At 46.3% G+C, this 19087-nt stretch overlaps 1 long non-coding RNA gene across 1 annotated transcript; it reads left to right on the forward strand.

Moving 5' to 3' along the window:
• Positions 1-272: 272 nt before the first annotated feature.
• On the forward strand, positions 273-5253 carry LOC309537419. The gene is made up of 2 exons (XR_014221909.1): positions 273-802; positions 4976-5253. It is a non-coding gene; the product is annotated as an uncharacterized lncRNA (long non-coding RNA).
• The last annotated feature ends 13834 nt before the right edge of the window (positions 5254-19087 follow it).

Below are 19087 nucleotides of genomic sequence, written 5' to 3' on the forward strand. Positions count from 1 at the left end.
TCTATGTATGAAGGAGCCCATCCGTTCACAGTGCCCTACTTCAATAAGTCTTCACCCATATCACAGTACGTGAGTCTGTCTCTCTGCCTGTCTGGGTTGCTTGTTCTCTGCCTTATTCCACCCACACATCCGCCTAGGCTCCGAGACACCATGAAGTCATCCTGTCCGAGAGCCAGGGCAATCAGTAAATCGTTCATTAAGCAGACGGGCAGACCAACCAGCATTATAAGGCAAGCGTCCAGCCATAGAGAAGCTTCAGAGGGATTGGTTGGGTGCCACGAGAGGAGGAAGGCAAAAGGCACAGAGAGGATTGGAGGAGGTGAGAAGAAGATACCCAGCAGCAAGTCGGGGTGGCCAGCAAGGAGGAACGTGAACAACTGAGAAAGGCAGAGAAACTGTACTTGGAGAACTGGGAAGAGCTGGAGGGGAAAGAGGGCAATAGACTGGCAAAATGAGTGACCCAAACTATGAGAAGAAGTCCAGCAACTGGCCTGACCCTCAGGCTCCACCACCTTTCTCTGAAAACCAGCCCTTTGAGTCAGAGGCTGATCCGCTGGCACCTCCTGGTCAGCCTCCACCTGCCCCGGGCTATGGGTCAGCTCCCTCTATGCCACCTCTTTACCAAGCTTATTATGGCCCTCCAGATTCAGGAGGCTACCAAGGTCCAGATCAAACCCCGCAGGCCATCTTCATTGTGCCTCCTCAGCCTACCAATGAGCCCGATCACCTGTACTACTCTATCTTCACCATGCTGTGCTGCTGCCTACCTCTGGGCGTCGCTGCCTTGATTTTCTCTATAAAGGTGAGAAACAAGAGAGGGAAAGTGAATGTGGGAGGGCATTATGCAGTGCTAGAATACAAGGGGGCAGAGATGGCATGCCCCACTTAACTTTTACCTCTTGAGAACTGTGTATTAGGAGACTTCAGGGCTTGCACTGGTTGGGCCAAAACTGGCACTCTGGGTGGAAGAGTCGAAGCTTGTGGCTTTCACTATGAGCCCTTTCCCCACAATGTCAAGGACTGTTGTGATGTGCTACAGGCTAGGGAGTCAATGAAGGCGAAAGCACTATAAGGCACAGAGTGGGTGGTATTTGCAGACAGAGCAGGCTTGCGAAGGTGCATGTTTACTCTTCCAGAGTAGCTTCTGGAGGGGCAGGAAATCAGAAAGAGAGTCTCCTGGCAACTTAAAGATGAACATGTGGGTTTGGGTTGGTGGCATCCATTTTCGTGGACTAGACCGCAGTAGTCTTCAACCTTGGGTCCCCAGATGTCGTTGGACTACAACTCCCATCAACCGCAGCCAGCTTAGTCAATGGTCAAGGATGATGGGAACTGTAATCCACCAATATATGGGCACCTAAGGTTGAAGAGCAATGAACTTGAGCTTCCTTCCAAATTTAGGCTGGGCCACCACTAAATTCTAACATCTAAGCGTTCTTTTGGGTGGTAGCTTTGCCTGAGTTTTGCCAATATGGATGGAGTCGTTTACTGCAGCTGGGAATCAGCCGGTCGAATCAGATGCCCATTTCCCCAAGTGGTGGTGGAATGGTGGATTGCAGCTGCTGTGCATTGCACAACCTGAATATCCTTTCAAAACAGTTACAAGAATTGCACCCCTTCCTTCCATCTTTGCAGCAGCGGCTGGTTGGTTCTCCACTTAGCATCATGTTATAGATGATCCGTAAGACATCTGAAAGAAGTCCTGTATCAGCAGGTTTTTAATGTTTGGCGTTTTTATTATGTTTTTATATGTGTTGGCTGGAGCAGTCCAGCCAGATGGGTGTGGTATTATTACTACTACTGCTACTGCTACTGCTGCTACTGCTGCTACTGCTGCTACTGCTGCTACTGCTGCTACTGCTGCTACTGCTGCTACTGCTGCTGCTGCTGCTGCTGCCACCACCAAATAACCTAATGCAGACTGTGGAACATTATCACTTAATATGTGGGTGTCTGTGTTGCCCTACTGGGGTTCAAAGGAATAGCGGCTGGGTATTGCAACTGATGGGACGCGGGTGGCGCTGTGGGTAAAACCTCAGTGCCTAGGACTTGCCAATCGTATGGTCGGCGGTTCGAATCCCCACGGCGGGGTGAGCTCCCGTCTTTCGGTCCCAGCTCCTGCCCACCTAGCAGTTTGAAAGCACCCCTAAGTGCAAGTACAGTGGTGCCCCGCAAGACGAATGCCTCGCAAGACGGAAAACCCGCTAGACGAAAGGGTTTTCCATTTTTGAGCTGCTTCGCAAGACGATTTTCCCTATGGGCTTGCTTTGCAAGACGAAAACGTCTTGCGAGTGTTCCGATTTTTTTTTGCTTCCCCCCCTTTTTCTAAGCCCCTAAGCCGCTAATAGCCTTTTAGCTGCTAATCCGCTAATCCTTTAATAGCCGCTAAGCCTTTAATAGCCACTAAACCGCTAATAGCGCTAATCCGCTAAGCCGCTAATAGGGTTGCTTCGCAAGACGAAAAAAACGCTAGACAAAGAGACTCACGGAACGGATTAATTTCGTCTTGCGAGGCACCACTGTAGATAAATAGGTACCGCTTTATAGCGGGAAGGTAAACGGTGTTTCCGTGTGCTGCGCTGGTGCTGGTGCTGGTGCTGGCTCGCCAGAGCAGCTTTGTCACGCTGGCCACGTCTCCGGACAGCGCTGGCTCCCGGCCTCTTAAGTGAGATGAGCGCACAACCCTTTTTATTGCAACTGATAGGAAGAACAAAATCTTAACCTATGCTGCACTGCAGAGCAAATAGATCGACACAATGGAAGGAACTTTTAATCACAAGACCCTTACCTTGATAGTCCTTGGAAACAGTTAGCAGATGGCCTGTTTGAACTGGTAAATCAACACTGGTTGTAGAAGCATAGCGCCTTGACTGATATTACTAGCAGTAGCATTGTTGCACAACTGATGGGTATGTTTGATCATTGTGGCGATCCAGATAAGCTTGTGGCTGATGGTGCAACCAAGTCTGTGGCAGCATAAATCTCAGCCGGTTCAAACTGATGTGACTTGGGGGAGGGGGAGGAGTTGCCTCTTCAGATTATCCGGCCAAGCAAAGTCAGGAGCTTTTTTTATATAACTGGCAAACCTCAGTAACCCCATTTACAACTGGAAAAGTGGGCTGATGTCATACTTGGAGAATAAAAGGCACAGCAGACTCGGGGGAGGATTAATTAATTAGATAATCCATACATCATGTAATAAAAAAAATTAAGGTCTTATATATATAATAAATGTTCATAAATGTACCAACCAAGCACGTACATAGATATGTAGACCACATGTCTGGAGCAGCACAGGAAGACCGACCAGAAACCATTTTGACTCCCAAACTGACCAAATGTTTTCTCTGCGAGGAGGGAGGGGGTGAGGGAGCCTCTCCATTGTCTCAGGAATTGGGTAATCACCATCTCAAAGGAATGGGCAGACTACCAGGAAAGGCAATCAGATAAGGCAGACAGGAAAAACAACAACATTCAAATTTCTGCTGTAGACCGCCTTTTCTGTGATGTAGGCATGAAGTTTTGTGGGGGGTGGTCTTAGGTTACACCCCTTCTGTGATGTAGGTATGATGTATGGAGGGGTGGTCTTGAGCTCCAGGGCAGAGAACTTAAAATGTCTATATAAGGGCAGGCACACCTTTGTTCTGGGTCCTCCTCCTTTCCTGCGTGTGAGGGGAGCACCCTGTTGCAACAGCTTTAATAAAGATCAGGCTTACTAGCTGCTTTGTTTCTCAATATTCTTTGGTTGGCCTCTGTTATTTTCTCCTACCGATAGGGAACTCACTTAAGGACTCTATACAAGCTCTTGGGTACCCCATAAGGAAAGAAGGGCAGATTTTGTTTACAACACATCGTTACTCTGAATAAGTCAATAATGTCCAAATTGCTGATGAATAGATCTCATGAGTGTGCAGACTGTGTTTGCAGAAACCCAAAGGAGTGTCCAATTCTGAGACTCAGTCAAAGCATACAGCCCAAGCTCTGAGTCTTGTTGTGCTCTGCTAGGTTCCAGTCTTAAACCATCTGGTTAGGAACATAGGAAACTGCCTTGTCCAAATCAGACCATTGATTTATCCAGCTCAGTATTCCCAATAGTGACTGCCAGAGGCTCTGTTTAGCTTATACGTAAATCCGGCACTGACTACAACTATAATTTATTTTATTATGTGCTCTTCACCCTAAGGTCTTGGAATGGGTTACAACAATGAAAGCACAATGCTAAGAACAGTTTAAAACATCTCCAACATCTCTTGTTGGAGATGTAGATTAAATGAAGGAGATCACATACATATCTTTTGGAATTGTTCTCAGATAGAAATATTCTGGAAATCCATGCATGTCCATATCCATCTCTGATACATTAGGATATCATATGCCCTTGGAACCTAAAACATCCCCGCTTGGTTATCTAAATGATGCTATTCTGGGAAACGATCAAGAAATAGTGTTCCACCTTATAACTGCTGCTAAGATTATAACAGCTAAAAACTGTGAGGGAAGCAGATCTGCTACTGCAATCTGAATGGATCGAGATAGTAACTATGATTAAGCTAACTAATTCTAAAAGAATACATATAAACCAGGGCTGCCAGTTGTTTGGACATTACCAGGATTTCAAAGGCAGAATTGATGTCCCGTGGGGTGGGGTGGGGATTTCCGAAATACAGAGCTTTGTCCTGGGATCTTAGGTAAGTCAGTCACATTTATTTCCTTTAAAAGGCTCAACAATTTTGGGGGGGTATCCTTTTTTGAAATATGGGAACCCGATAAACCAGCCTACAGGTTTATGGAAACATTACAAAAGATATGTTTTGGAACAGCAAGTTCATATAATCACAAAGATAATTTGTTGGCTATTGGTTAGTGCCTCACAGCCTGAGACAAAAGGATTGTTTGCTAGCTACCAGCCATTCCTGCATTCCGGACAAGGTCTCTAGTTGCATTTTTTTCATGGGTTTTCTCTCTTCTTCCCCAGACTCGCGATGCCAACCTTGTTGGAAACGGAACAGTCGCTCGGCAGCATTCCCGGACAGCGCAGCTCTTGTCGCACCTGGCAGTCGGGGCAGGGCTCACATTCATATGTCTGTATATCATCTTAACTGTCATTATGTTTAAGGCAAGAAGTTATGAGCTACAAAACCCTTGAAGATGTGTGACACGGCGTGCATATCCTAAAAGATCTCCCCTTCTCTCCATCCTACCCTCACACACAGAGAAATTCTCCTCTGATGTCATGCCCTTTTGAATCAGTCCCCCCAAAAAGGAAAAAAGAGATGTGCTACAGGCTGGTTCACACACACCATTAAATGTCTATGCGCTTCACTCAAGGACCAACAGAAGATGTGAACTGCAAAGGACTGCATTTGAGGTGATATCAGGTGATATGAATGTTCTTTCTGGTAGATTTAGTGGGGGGGGGCTTTGCACATCAAGAGATGGGTACTGTGTGTGATCCAGCTGCACAATAACACAAAGATCCCAAACCAAAATAGGAAGAGGAAAACTGATCCCCCCCCCTCCCGCCCAATTTCCTTCCCATTTCAGATTTCTTTCTTTGGACTACCAGTCTTCCTCGTTTTCTCCTGGGCTGTTCCCAGTCCTTCTGCCAAAGCTCCCCATTGATCTCCCATTCAGGTTCTCCAGTATTTCACAGGCAAAAGCTGGGACATGCAGCTGCCCGTCACCTGAAATCTCATACCACAAATTGATGCTCTCTTGCCCCGTTACGCAGGACTTTGTTTCAGTGGCGACTGCTCCATTGGTGTGAGTGAAGCAGTGCCCCCCCTAACCATAGTCTGCCCTTGGCCAGTACCCACCTGCCTGCCTTGCTACTTACATCCAGCCAAGGGGGTTGGGTTTATTATTGGCTCTCTCCCCTATTAACCTCAGCATTGCTCTTGTATGGGGAGGATGGAGCAGGCAAAACTAGAATTAGTTGGCTCTGCCTCGCATTAGCTGTGGCTCTGCCTGTCGTTGCCTCTGGTGCCCCCTGCTGTTCAACTCCCTGCCGCCCACCCTATCAGCCCCAATGGGCAGCAGCCCTTTGCTTTGTTTTGTCGGCCCCAGTGTTCATTAAGGCTGCTGTAGCATGTTTTCAATGCATAGAAGCTGGTTGTGCTTTCGGTGAAAATATATGCTAGATGGACAAATTTGCTTTAAAGATTCGTGATCAGCCTCGTCGCCAGCATGTGACTTGGAAGGCCGTGTGCACTACATAATCAGGTGCCTTAATGTCTGTACTTGTGAGCTCCGCTCATCCTCCTCTCCTTGGATGCAATTGTCTTGTGAGAATGTTTTGTAAGCTGCTTTGAGAGCCGCTGTGGGCAATGTAGATAAATCTTGAAAGTGTGAGAGATAAACCATTGCCACTCTCCCAAGGTCATGTCTTCAGCTTTGTTCCTAAGGCTTTGTAAAAGTTTAAAAATAAAAATAAAAAAGAACAGAAAAATAATACAGAGTGACATCAAACGAATGTTGTAAGTAGGACAGGGGATCTTCTGGTCCTAATCTTGTAGCCCCGGGGCTGAGGATCCTCAGGCTTACAGACCAAATGCGGCCCTCTAAACCTCCCAAGGTGGCCCTTGGGACTCTTCCCACACCTCACCCAGCTTCCTAGCTGGACCCCAACTCACAAGTCCTCCTTCACACTCTCCTCAAAGTCTTTTGCTTGGTTCCTATGTGTCTTTGAACTCTGACGATGCCTCTTGTTTATCTAGATTAGTGTTTCCCAAACTTAGTTCTCCAGCTGTTTTTGTACTACAGTTCCCATCATCCCTGACCACGGCTCCTAGCTAGCGATGATGGGAGTCCAAAAACCGCTGGGGACCCAAATTTGGGAAACCGGGATCTAGCTGAATTTGTGGAAAGATGTGTGAGAGTGCGTGCAGAAACTAGCCCACTGCACAAAGGTGAAATGGACATTGGTTGCTTCACCCAATTTTACCTCTGGCCCCACCCACCACTGGCATGTGGCCCCTGGAAGGTTGCCCAGAAGGGAATGCAGCCCTGAGAGTGAAAATAGCTCCCCAACCATTGCTGTAGTCACAGCTCTCTGCAGCTCTCTTAGGGCCAAAGCTGCAGCAGGAGGTAAAACTGGGGATGAATGGCAGATATCTGGTTGATGTCAAACAGATCAGCATGGATTTCCGACTCCCAGTGTTGAACAAAACAACATATATTACCCCAGAATTATATTGCTGCAATGAAGAAAGCTTTGGAGGCGGCATATTTTCATGTGGAACAACTGTGAGCAATGTTCACTTCTGGAGATTCCTGAGCTCAGGGTTTTGGATGTCTAGGTGCATGTCTTTTGCACCAGCAAGTAAAGACTGGCCCATGGGGCAAAGCCCCACAAGCCTCACTCTGCCTTCAGAGAGCCCCTACCTTCCTGCCTTTGTACTTACAACCAGCAGAGGGGCAATGGCTGTCAGTTTCTTCCTCCTTGATATCAGTGTTGGAACTCAACAGGGAGGAGGAAGAGGACAAGACTGGAATCAGGGCCGTAGCTAGGGGGTGGCAAGGTGGACCCTCGCCAGGGGTGCAGGCGATGGGCAGGGGCGCAAAATTGGCTTTTAAAAATGTCCATAAATATAAATATTGATTATTGCCTCATAAGAAATTGTTTTAAATAGAGGGTGAATTGAAGGGGGGGGTTGGAGGAGAGGCAGAAAGAAGAGCTAATTTGTCAGTGGCTAGAAGGCGCAATCTGGATGGTTCTGCCAGGGGCACAAGATCGCCTAGCTACGGCTCCAACTGGAATTAGTTCACTGTGCTATCATTGGCTCTGACGCCATCTACTGTTGGCCTCCCTGCTTTCCAGCCTACCAGTTCCAAAGGGCAGCAGACACTACTGTGCACAAGGCTCCGGCAGGCAGATCTTGGGTTCTAGGGAAAAACCAGGAACATGAAGAAGAACTGTGCTCGGTCGAACGAAAGGTCTTTTTATCCCAGCATCCTGTTCTCACAGTGACAAACCAGATTAGCCTACAGGAAGTTGGGCAGCAAGCCATGAGTGCAACAGCATTCTGCCTGCTTGCACTTCTTTTTGAATGGGATTCAAACACATACTGGCAAATTCAGACTGCACAATTAGAGCTGAGGGGGAGGTGTTGCACAACAAACCTGCTTCCCCAAAATACTGGACTTTTACAATAAGGGAAATGGTGAGGAAATTTGGCGGAGCATGTGGGATACCATTGCTTTGACGCAGCATCATCTAGCCTCCTGGCAGACAAATGAGGGTGAATAGCTTAAGTCGTCTATCGAATCTGGATGAGTCAGTAAACAGGTTGTCTCTGGAAAGTGCCTTCAGATTCCAGGGGCATTTCTGATCAGAAATATGGCGGGAGCTGCCAAACAGACACTTGAAATGGTGGTGATGTTGCAAGTCCCAGTGACAATCAGCAGATTGTTGGCACGTGCAAAGCATAGCTTTTGGCAGGGGATGCCAATCAGCCGATTGATAATGTCTGAAAGCCCCCCGGGCCCAACCATGTCTTTTCCTCTACAACTTCATAGCAGAATGGGTGCTGGTAGCTTGGCTTAAACAGCCTTGAATATCAAAGATGGAGGCCTGTCCAGCCTGATTACACCCATGGGCCAGAGCTTCCCCACCCTTTGGGGATTTTATTTTTAAACCCTCAGCCTCCCTTTAAGGCAGGAGAAATATAGCAAAAATTCATGAACTTTGTCCACTTCCCAAAGGCTAATACAATATTCACCAGGGCCATGTGAATGCAGCCTTATGGCCCAATGGTCTGACTTAGTATAAAGCAGTTTCCTATGGGTGGCGCTGTGGTCTAAAAACCACTGAGCCTCTTGGGCTTGCTGATCAGAAGGTCAGCGGTTCAAATCCCCGTGACGGGGTGAGCTCCCGTTGCTCGGCCCCAGCTCCTGCCAACCTAGCAATTTGAAAGCACGCCAGTGCAAGTAGATAAATAGGTACCGCTCCAGCAGGAAGGTAAACAGTGTTTCCGTGCATTGTTCTGGTTTCGCCAGAAGTGGCTCAGTCATGCTGGCCACATGACTGGGAAAAACTGTGGACAAAACGCTGGCTCCCTCGGCCTGTAAAGAGAGATGAGCACCGCAACCCCAGAGTTTTCTGTGACTGGACTTAGCTGTCAGGGGTCCTTTACATTTACCTTTTTATGTTCCTAAGATCTACCTCTCCTGTGAGTCCATATTGATTGGCTTGTTTCCATGTGCATTATCATAGATGGGTCCAGCCCATTTTAAGTTCACAGATCCCCCACAGTAAAATCCCCTTCCTGTGCAGGGGTCAAGGGACAAGTTATCCAGAGCGTAGAAACAGCTCAGCCTTGAAATCAAACTCGGTTCAGTCGGTGGAAGAAGATTGGAAGAAATTTAAAGATTATTTACAGAAATATTGCAAAATTAATGAATGTTAGAATGATGTTTGATTGAAGTTAAGTGGTTTCTAGCTGTAATGATATAAAAGAATATGGAAAATTGGATTTCTAAATAGGTAAAAATTTAATGTTACAATATATTAAGATTAAAGATCAGGATAATAAGGAGGGAAGGAAATTGCTGAATTAATTAATTGAATTGGAACACAAAAAAGGGAGGTATGAGGAGGTCAGGGAAACAAGGATATGAATGTAAGATATGGAAAGATTGATTTTTTATTTTTATTTTTTTCCTTCTTTCTGTAAGTGTACTTATTTTTTTATTCTGTATTTTTCCTGTATTTTTATTTTTGTCTTTTACCTTTGTATTTTTTGTTTTTATGTAATTCCTTTTTCTGAAACTTTAATAAATATTTTATAATAATAAAAAAAGAAACCAAACTCGGTTCAAGTCATGTGGTGCAACAGTAATTTGAACAAGCTACAATTTTGCCATTCGCAGCCTGGTTAGCATATGGGGAGATGATGGGACTTTCCCAAAAAGCAGTATCTGATAAACTAAAATGTTGACATTTCCTGCTTCCCGCAACTGCTAGGAGATGAAGCTAAGAGTTTCCCAACAACCCACTCCCTCTAGACACATCTTCGACTTTGTACACACCATATATTTCAAGCACATTCACCACACACCAAAAACCCTGGGAACTGCATTTCTTACATTTTCCAGCTTCCTTAGCAAACTACAGCTTTCAGGGTGGCTTCAAATGCAGGTGTGTGCAGCCTAAATGAGAGAGGAACTGCAGGCTCAGGGAAACTGGCGAACCAGCATAGGTCTTATGCGCTGCTCGCTTCTCCTATGTGGTGACTGTTGCTCCCCTGCACCTTTGTTACCTTGGCAAATGTGGGACTGAGCACCTGGTTCAAATCTCACCTCTACCAAGAGCTCCAGGCACTCTGGTCTCTTAGACTTAGTCACTGCGTCTGCATCACAGGCATGGCTGTAAGGGCTGCAGCAAGATTGGAAATACCACAAAGACAAGAACCTTGGTTCCTCTTTGCTTCCTGGAAAGGAAGGGGAACCTTTTTCAGCCCAAAGGTCACATTCCCTTCTGGACACCCCTCCAGGAGGCGCCTGGGGCAAAAGGGTGTGGGGCAACCAATGTAAGTTTTACTGTTGACTAGTAAGCTTCCCCATCCCTGCTTCATTCCATATGGACGCTCCTTTCTAGGGCTCTTGACTCATAGAGTTGGAAGGTACCCTGAGGATTATCTATTCCAGTCCTCTGCAATGCAGGAATATGCAGCTGTCCCTTCCAGGGATCGAACCTGCAACCTTGGTGTTATATCAGCATCTTTCCCTGAAAAACCTGCCCCTTGTTTTAAGACTCCTGCGTCTTCCAAGGAACCGAACTACCCCATTTTAGCCTCACATCAGACCTGTGAGGCAGGTTATGCAGAAAGACAGGGGCTTGCCTATGGTAGCAAGGGCCTTCTGGTGGTTCCCTCACTGCAAGAAGTGAGGTTACAAGGAACCAGGCAGAGGGCCTTCTCGGTAGTGGCGCCCGCCCTGTGGAACACCCTCCCATCAGGTGTCAAGGAAATAAACAACTACCTGACTTTTAGAAGACATCTGAAGGCAGCTTTGTGTAGGGAAGTTTTTAATGTTTGAGGTTTTGTCGTGTTTTTAATATTCTGTTGGAAGCTGACCAGAGTGGCTGGGGAAACCCAGCCAGATAGGCGGGGTATGAATAAGAATAAGAATAAGAATAAGAATAAGAATAAGAATAAGAATAAGAATAAGAAGTTGTTGTTGCAATCAGCAGCTATCCCTGTTACATGTCATCCACACAGCAGTGGCGAAACACCAGTGATCACATAGCAGCCGTGTTTGCCAATAGTGTACACTGCTGCCTTCCACAAGTTTCTTGGAGAATATGCAAGCGACTGATTAGCACCCATGCTGTGCTGTGCTCTCTGTTCAGTACAATCACTTCCATATTTCCCTAAAGTGTTTGGCAGTGACAATCTCAGTGGCATGTCCGCAGCTACCACTGTACTCACAGCTAACTTGACCTCGGCAAACATATTCTGCTTTCGTGCAAGTCAAGTCATTATATCTGTAGCAGGATTAGGCTGACCATGTGTCCTATTTTACAGAGGGTAATCCTCTATTTGTAGAATTATTTTAAGGGCTGCTAGGTCCAAGTCTGGTTTTAAAGATAAAGAACTGTGTGTACACCATACATTTAAAGCATGCTTAAAGCACAACCCTCCCTCCAAAGAACCCTGGGAACTGTAGTTTGTTACGGGTGCTGGGAATTGTAGCTCTGTGTATGATAAACTACAGTTCCCAGGATTCTTGGGAGGGAGGGTCCTGTTTTAAATGTACTTTAAATGCATTGTGTATACACAGCCAAAGGACCCTAAGAAGGGAGATCAGAGGCCTTAAAGGTGCCAATCAACAGTTAGCTCCTGGACTAGGCTCCCAGGTCATCAGATACCAGTCTTCCCCATTCTGATGACCATGGATGCCATGGATGCTTTGGCTGAGAATCCTGCATAGAAGGGTGAGACTAGATGACCCTTGGGGTCCCTTACAAATCTATGATTCCATGAGGAGATGCATTGCACTTCTATTTCAGTCAAATGGTATTTCTCAATTTGCATTTAGAAATAGCACATGCAAAGTATCTATGTCCTCATTTTGAAGGACAATGCAGAAGAAGGTCCTTAAATCAGCTCAACTGGCTTTGAGGCTTTGCAAGCCCCAACGAATGTTGGACAATCAGCAGCTATGGGGACTTGCAGCTGATGAACCCAACTTGAACCACCGGTTTGACAGCTTAGCCCATGGGTTAATGTGGCTTGGTAAGGTAAATAGGTAAATGACCCCCGGACAGTTAAGTGCAGTCAAAGGCGACTATGGCTGAGGGAGCCAGCATTTGTCCACAGACAGCTTTCCAGGTCATGTGGCCAGCATGACTAAACCGCTTCTGGCGCAATGGGACACTGTGATGGAAACCAGAGCGTACGGAAACATTGTTAACCTTCCCACCACAAAGGTACCAACTTATCTACTTGCACTAGCGTGCTTTCGAACTGCTAGGTTGACAAAAGCTGGGACGGGAGCTCACTCCATCAAGCAGATTTGAACTGGTGAACTTCTGAGCAGCAAACCAAAGCAGCTCAGTGGTTTAGACCACAGCACCACCCACGCTGTGGATTTGTCCTCCCTCCAGACTGAAGATCTGGCCTTGTGTAGTGATGCAAGCAGTGACTCGATAAGCAGCCTTGAGCTCGTCGCCTTGAGAACAATTTGGCCATGTACAATGCAAGGAAAGTCACAAGGCCAGGAAACAAAATTCCAGAAGGAAAGATAGCAATGTATGGCGTATTAACTTGCTCGGCTCAAGGGTGCGGCTCCTATGAAATATAGGAGAGTCGAAACCTACTGACGGCTGCGTTCATATCTGCCTTCCTGTTGACACATGATACAACAGAGTGAGCTTCAAGGCAGAGAAGTGATTTGAAACCGGATCGAAAGCCTTTGTGATGCAGTGGACTGGATCCAGGAGATCAGGGTTCAAATCCCCACTCAGCAACAAAGTTTAGTGGGCAACCATGAGCCAGTCACCATCTCTCAGCCTAACCAGGGTTGCTGTAAAGATAAAATGGGGAGGGGGGAAACCCTATATGCTGTTTTATGGTTTTTTTTGGTAACATATTTATTGAAAGTTCAAAAAGTACATAATTATATGTGCACTAAACATGGTGAGACACCCACCAAAAAAGAGAAAGAGAAACAGAACCCATGAGGAAGGGAAAACAAAGTGGGGAGGGGGAAAACACAAAACTGTATACAAGGTTGTTATAGTACTTCACCAGATCTTAACCTATTACAGTATTTGTAAGATTGGATTCCAAATACCATTGAATTTGTCCATGGCAAGTCTATATGCAAATCGTTCATATGTTGCGAGTTTGTACAAGTCTTCAATCCAATCATAGAAGGGAGACACATTTTTATTTTTCCAGTTCATCAGGATCAGTCTTTTTGCTGTGGTAAGGGCACAGAGAGTCCACTCATATTGTCCCTTTGTGAGGGACGCAGGTGGCACTGTGGGTTAAACCACAGAACCTAGGACTTGCCGATCAGAAGGTCAGCGGTTCGAATCCCCATGACGGGGTGAGCTCCCGTCGCTCGGTCCCTGCTCCTGCCAACCTAGCAGTTCAAAAGCAAGTCAAAGTGCAAGTAGATAAATAGGTACTGCTCTGGCAGGAAGGTAAACGGCGTTTCCGTGTGCTGCTCTGGTTCGCCAGAAGCGGCTTAGTCATGCTGGCCACATGACCCGGAAGCTGTACGCCAGCTCCGTCGGCCAATAAAGCGAGATGAGCGCCGCAACCCCAGAGTCAGCCACGACTGGACCTAATGGTCAGGGCTCCCTTTACCTTTACTAAGGTTGAATGTGCTGGCTATATAATTCAAGAGGATATTTTGCTCTGCAAATGTACGGTTGTTCCGTACAGTTCTGTGATGGTTCCAGTTACCTGCTGCCAAAAATCTTTCAATATAGGACAATGAAAAAACATATGTTTTAGAGAAGCATTATCCCTATTGCATCTTCAACAGTATGCTGTCTTGAGCTCCTTGAAAGATAGGTCTAGCTAAAATACTTCCCTCGCTGCCTCCGCCACCGCCAATTAGGCATTCTACGTAGGCTTCTGGAATTTGAAATGCAGTTTCATCCCTTATTCAAGCTGTTGGTTACGCATTTCACAACTCACAGACATGTGCTGTTCACACTTATTCTGCAGGACCGTAACTCAGCAGCAGAGCATCTGCTTTGCATGCAGAAAATCTCAGGTTTGATCCACAGCATCTCCATCTGGGGCAGGGAAAGAAGCTGCCCAAAATCCTGGCGCGTGGCTGCCAGTCAGTGCAGGTAGTATGAAGCTTGAAGGACCAGGTGCCTGACTCAGTTAAAAGGCAGCTTCCTATGATCCCATCTATTATAATGAGCGAATGAATTCATAATGAATTAATTATCTGTCCTTTACCAGCAGGTCTGAGGGTATTAGACAACGACTTGAAATTCAGAACTGAAAACAGCAAAAAGCAAATCACAGGAATAGGATAGGCCCAGAAAACATACATCTCAGGTGTCAAATGCCAGGGTAAAATGGTGTATCTTCAGCATTCGCCGAAAGCTGTAAAGTGAAGAAGCCGGACACACCATTTCTCCAATGAAAATAGGGACGTCCTATTCAATAATAAAAATAATATTTATATCAATACAGTGGTACCTCGGGTTAAGTACTTAATTCATTCTGGAGGTCCGTTCTTAACCTGAAACTGTTCTCAACCTGAAGCACCACTTTAGCTAATGGGGCCTCCTGCTGCCGCCATGCGATTTCTGTTCTTAACCCAAGGTACTATTTCTGGGTTAGCGGAGTCTGTAACCTGAAGCATTTGTAACCTGAAGTGTCTGTAACCCAAGGTACCACTGTATACCAATAATATTTACACCATTATACCAATTTATAACAATAACATTTATATACCTGACTGGTTTGCCCCAGCCATTCTGGGTGGCTTCCAACATATATAAAAAAATTAAACATTTTTAGAAAGCTTTTCTATACAGGGCTGCCTTCAGATGAGGTTGGATAACTCCATAATCTCCACCATTTCTCCAATGAAAATAGGGATTTCCTAAGGAAAAGTGGGACATTCTGGGATCAAATAAAAAAACCAGGACGGCTTCTGTAAATCCGGGACTTGCCCTGGAAAACAGGTGCATTTGGAGGGTCTTTGGGGAAGGAATTTCACAGTTTAGGGGCTACGAAGAGAGAAGGCCCTCTCCTGAGTCACCACCACCCGGAACTTCTGAGGGAAGGAGGCAGGTTTTCTGGTATGTGGGACCCAAATCATTTAGGGCTTTAAGTCCTGGCATGAGCACCTTGAACTGGGCCCAGAAATGAACTGGAAGTCAATGCAGCTATTTTAGAACTGGGTTATATATGTGTACATGGGGTGGTTTGCAGATGGTTACATGGCTCCCAGCAGGGCTTCTAACACAAGTTTGTAGCACGTGACCTGGAATAGAATGCTATTGTACAGGCGGCACACTGAGTAACAGCGGAAAAGGCAAACTGACGCTTTCACATCTCACATACCCGAGTTGTGTTTGTCTACGTTAATCCTTCAGCTTTCCTATCTCTCCTTCCTCTTTGTAAGGTCACCAGCTGATAAGCCGGGGTTGGGGAGGAGGGCCCTGTTCCCCAGAGATTTCTGGCTCCAGCACAAGGCGAAGGTCTGTGAACATGCCAGAGGCAGCTCTGGACACAAGGCTGGGGCATTTTAGTGCAAGGTCTTGTCAAGGTCCCTCAGGAGGGAAAGGAATGACAGCGAAGAACCAGGAGGGAAAGGGCAGCCCGCTAAGAGTTACTGAGAAAAGTGGGACGTGACAAGCCTCTGTTGCTGTCTATGAACAAAATAAAAGCCACAATCACACCACCCTTCCAACTCTGCAATTCTATGAGCGCAAATCCTAAAAAGAGGATGTGGTGTGGGCCTTCTGCTTATGTTTTTAAATATGCTGTAAATTGCTTGGAGATTTACCAATCCTATGGTGCGAAAAATACGGTATTTATTTTTGCGTAAAAAGCAACTGTAAAAGGAAAATTCACGGGCTCACTTGGATTCCAAAACAAAGAGACCAGCCAAGAAAATAGGAGCAAAACAGCAGCCTGTAGGCCTGGTCTTTATTTAAAAGACTGTTGCAACAGAACTTCTAGCCACCCCATAGAAGAAGCAGGGAGAGGCCCCGAACAAAGGGATGCTTCCTCTTTTATCAGTTTCCCCTTTTCCCATAAACACCTCACGTGAAGCATCATGCATACATCCCAGATACATCATACATACATTACAAACAGGGACGGGTTTTCTGGTAGAAACCAGTTCGACATTTTTGCCCCCAACCTCCTTTGCCTACCACCCATCAAGTGACACGATAGGGATATTTACAATTCCTGGTTTCCCCATCAGGTAATCACACTCCTTTGTGATGTAATCCATCCCTGGGTGGTTTGCCATTGTCCATGAGACAACTGCCTGTCTGGCACCCATTTGCCAGGGTGCCAGTGATTATCTCTTGTGCAAGAGATATGTGATCCCAGGTTTCAGGGATTATGGCTGCCCACATCCCAGACTCTCCCCCCCCCCCTTGGTAGCCATTCCTTTCCTGAACAGAACAAAGCTGGAATGGTGCAAATCCATACTGGAGCGATTTTATATGACTTTCTAAAGTTTTCCCAGTGAGCCAGTACATAGATACAGAGGTACCTCGGGTTACATACGCTTCAGGTTACAGACACTGCTAACCCAGAAATAGTACCTCGGGTTAAGAACTTTGCTTCAGGATGAGAACAGAAATCGTGCTCTGGGGGTGCAGCAGCAGTGGGAGGCCCCATTAGCTAAAGTGGTGATTCAGGTTAAGAACAGTTTCAGGTTAAGAACGGACCTCCAGAATTAATTAAGTACTTAACCTGAGGTACCACTGTACATTTGTCAGTGAATTGTTGTATTTGTTGAATAGAGATAGGGGGAAAGTGTTTTGTGGGGACATATGCAGGAATGATTGTGTTGAGTTTGGTAGTCGGGGGGGTGTATGATGTCTGCTGGAGGGGCAACCCGCCCCACCCCCAACCTTTACATAAATTCCTGTAACACAACTAACAGGTTTTAATTATATTATTATTATATTTCTATCAACATTGGTAGCTTATTAGTAGCTGCAAGACAAACAATCCCTGGAAGGATGAGGAGAGTTGTACAGTGCAAGAATGGTCTAAGTGAGGGCCAGCCCAACCATGAGGCAAACTGGGGCAACAGCCTTCGGATGGCAGGATCAATAGGGGCAGCAGATCTGGCCTCCAAGGAATTTCCTCTCTTTCAAATAGGGAAGTGTAACCTGATGCACTGTGGGGGTATTTTGGGTTTTTTGTGCTTTTTGTTTGTCAGTTAAATAATGTGTTTAACAAAGGGAGGGGAATGAGAAATCTCTTCAGATGCTAGCAGAAGTCACTTGCCCTCAAACCTCTCCTGTTCTCCCACTCAAGAACCACAAACTGAAACTCAAAGTTGAGAGGCATGATCAACTCCAAATCCCACAGAAAGCCTGACCGCATAGGATGCTTGCTGCGAGGCTATAGCAGTTTCCACTTGACATGGCTACCACAGCTGTGGTTCTTTCGCAAAGCTTCGTGCCAGAGGAAGGGAAGGGGGACGAAATCTGATTCATTTCCCATTTAGGTCACATTCATACCATGCCACAAAACCGCTATTAAAGGCACTTTAAACAGCCACAGCTCCCCTCCCCCCCAAAGAATTCTGGGAGCTGATGTTTGTTAAGGGGTGCTGAGAGTTACCTTGTTTTTTTATCTTGTGAACCGCCTTGAGATCTTGTGATGAAGGATGCTATATGAATCTGATAAATAAAATAAATAAGGCAACCGCTAGTCCCCTCGTAGAACTACAGTTTCCAAAGTTGTTTCGCAAACATTGTCTCTTCCTGAGGAACTCTGGGAACCGCAGCTCTGTGAGGGGTATCAGAGTCTCCCAACAACTCTCAGCACTCTTAACAAATATTGTAATGGCCATACTTCCATTGCCTTCTTTTTATGTGTCATTGCCACAGTGGCATCATCAAGAGTATTTTTTTTGGGGGGGGAGTCGCTGTTGACGGTCCTTCCATGGCTTAGTTGCACAGCTCATAACTAGTGGCCTACCGACCAGACCTTACTATTCCTGTCTCCCCTCTTGGAACCAGGGGGGGTATCTGTTGCAACGATCAAGGGTGCTTACATGTAGAAATAATAATAAACTGCACCCCACAACCAGTGTGGTATAGTGGTTAAGAGCAGTAGTCTCGTAATCTGGGGAACCGGGTTCGCGTCTCTGCTCCTCCACATGTAGCTGCTGGGTGACCTTGGGCTAGTCACACTTTTCTGAAGTCTCTCAGCCCCACTCACCTCACAGAGTGTTTGTTGTGGGGGAGGAAGGGAAAGGAGAATGTTAGCCGCTTTGAGACTCCTGAAGGGGAGTGAAAGGCGGGGTATCAAATCCAAACTTTTCTTCTTCTGAAATCAAATCCGTTAATCATAACACAATGTCGCAGTGTGATGTGCTCATGTTCCAGCCAAAACGGCACAAGGGGGAGGAGGTATTAACAGAAATATAAATCAAATCTTGGGGAGGGGGGACCCAAAAACAGCCTGGTGAGAACTGAGTATGCTCAATAGCCACTAATACTGGGGGGAAATCAAGAGGTCTCTTCCAGCCACACAGGGAGATGGCAGGGATCGAACCTGGGACCTTTCAGCATGCAAAGTAGATGTTCTACCACTGAGCCACAGCCGTGGCTTTCCCCCAGAGCCTTGTATTTAATGGCACCAGCTCTGTCCTTTTATATGGCCTGTTCCTTCATCCCCCTCACCTTCAAGGTCTTTGCCTTCGACGCCTGAATGTGTTTGCTCCAGAGGGAGTTGCCATGGGTGGAAAGGGGAGTCCAAGGTGAAGCCTGCTCCCATGGGTGTTTGTTTTCTCCCTTCCAAGGCTGTCACCTCCTGGTGCGTGACTTCAAAAAAGCACGCAAGAGGGCTTGGCATCCCCTCTCCTCCCTGGGACAAGGTGGCACCCAGAGGAATTGATAAAAGGG

Source organism: Podarcis vaucheri (assembly GCF_965113315.1).
Source record: "Podarcis vaucheri genome assembly, chromosome: 7".
NCBI lineage: Eukaryota > Metazoa > Chordata > Lepidosauria > Squamata > Lacertidae > Podarcis > Podarcis vaucheri.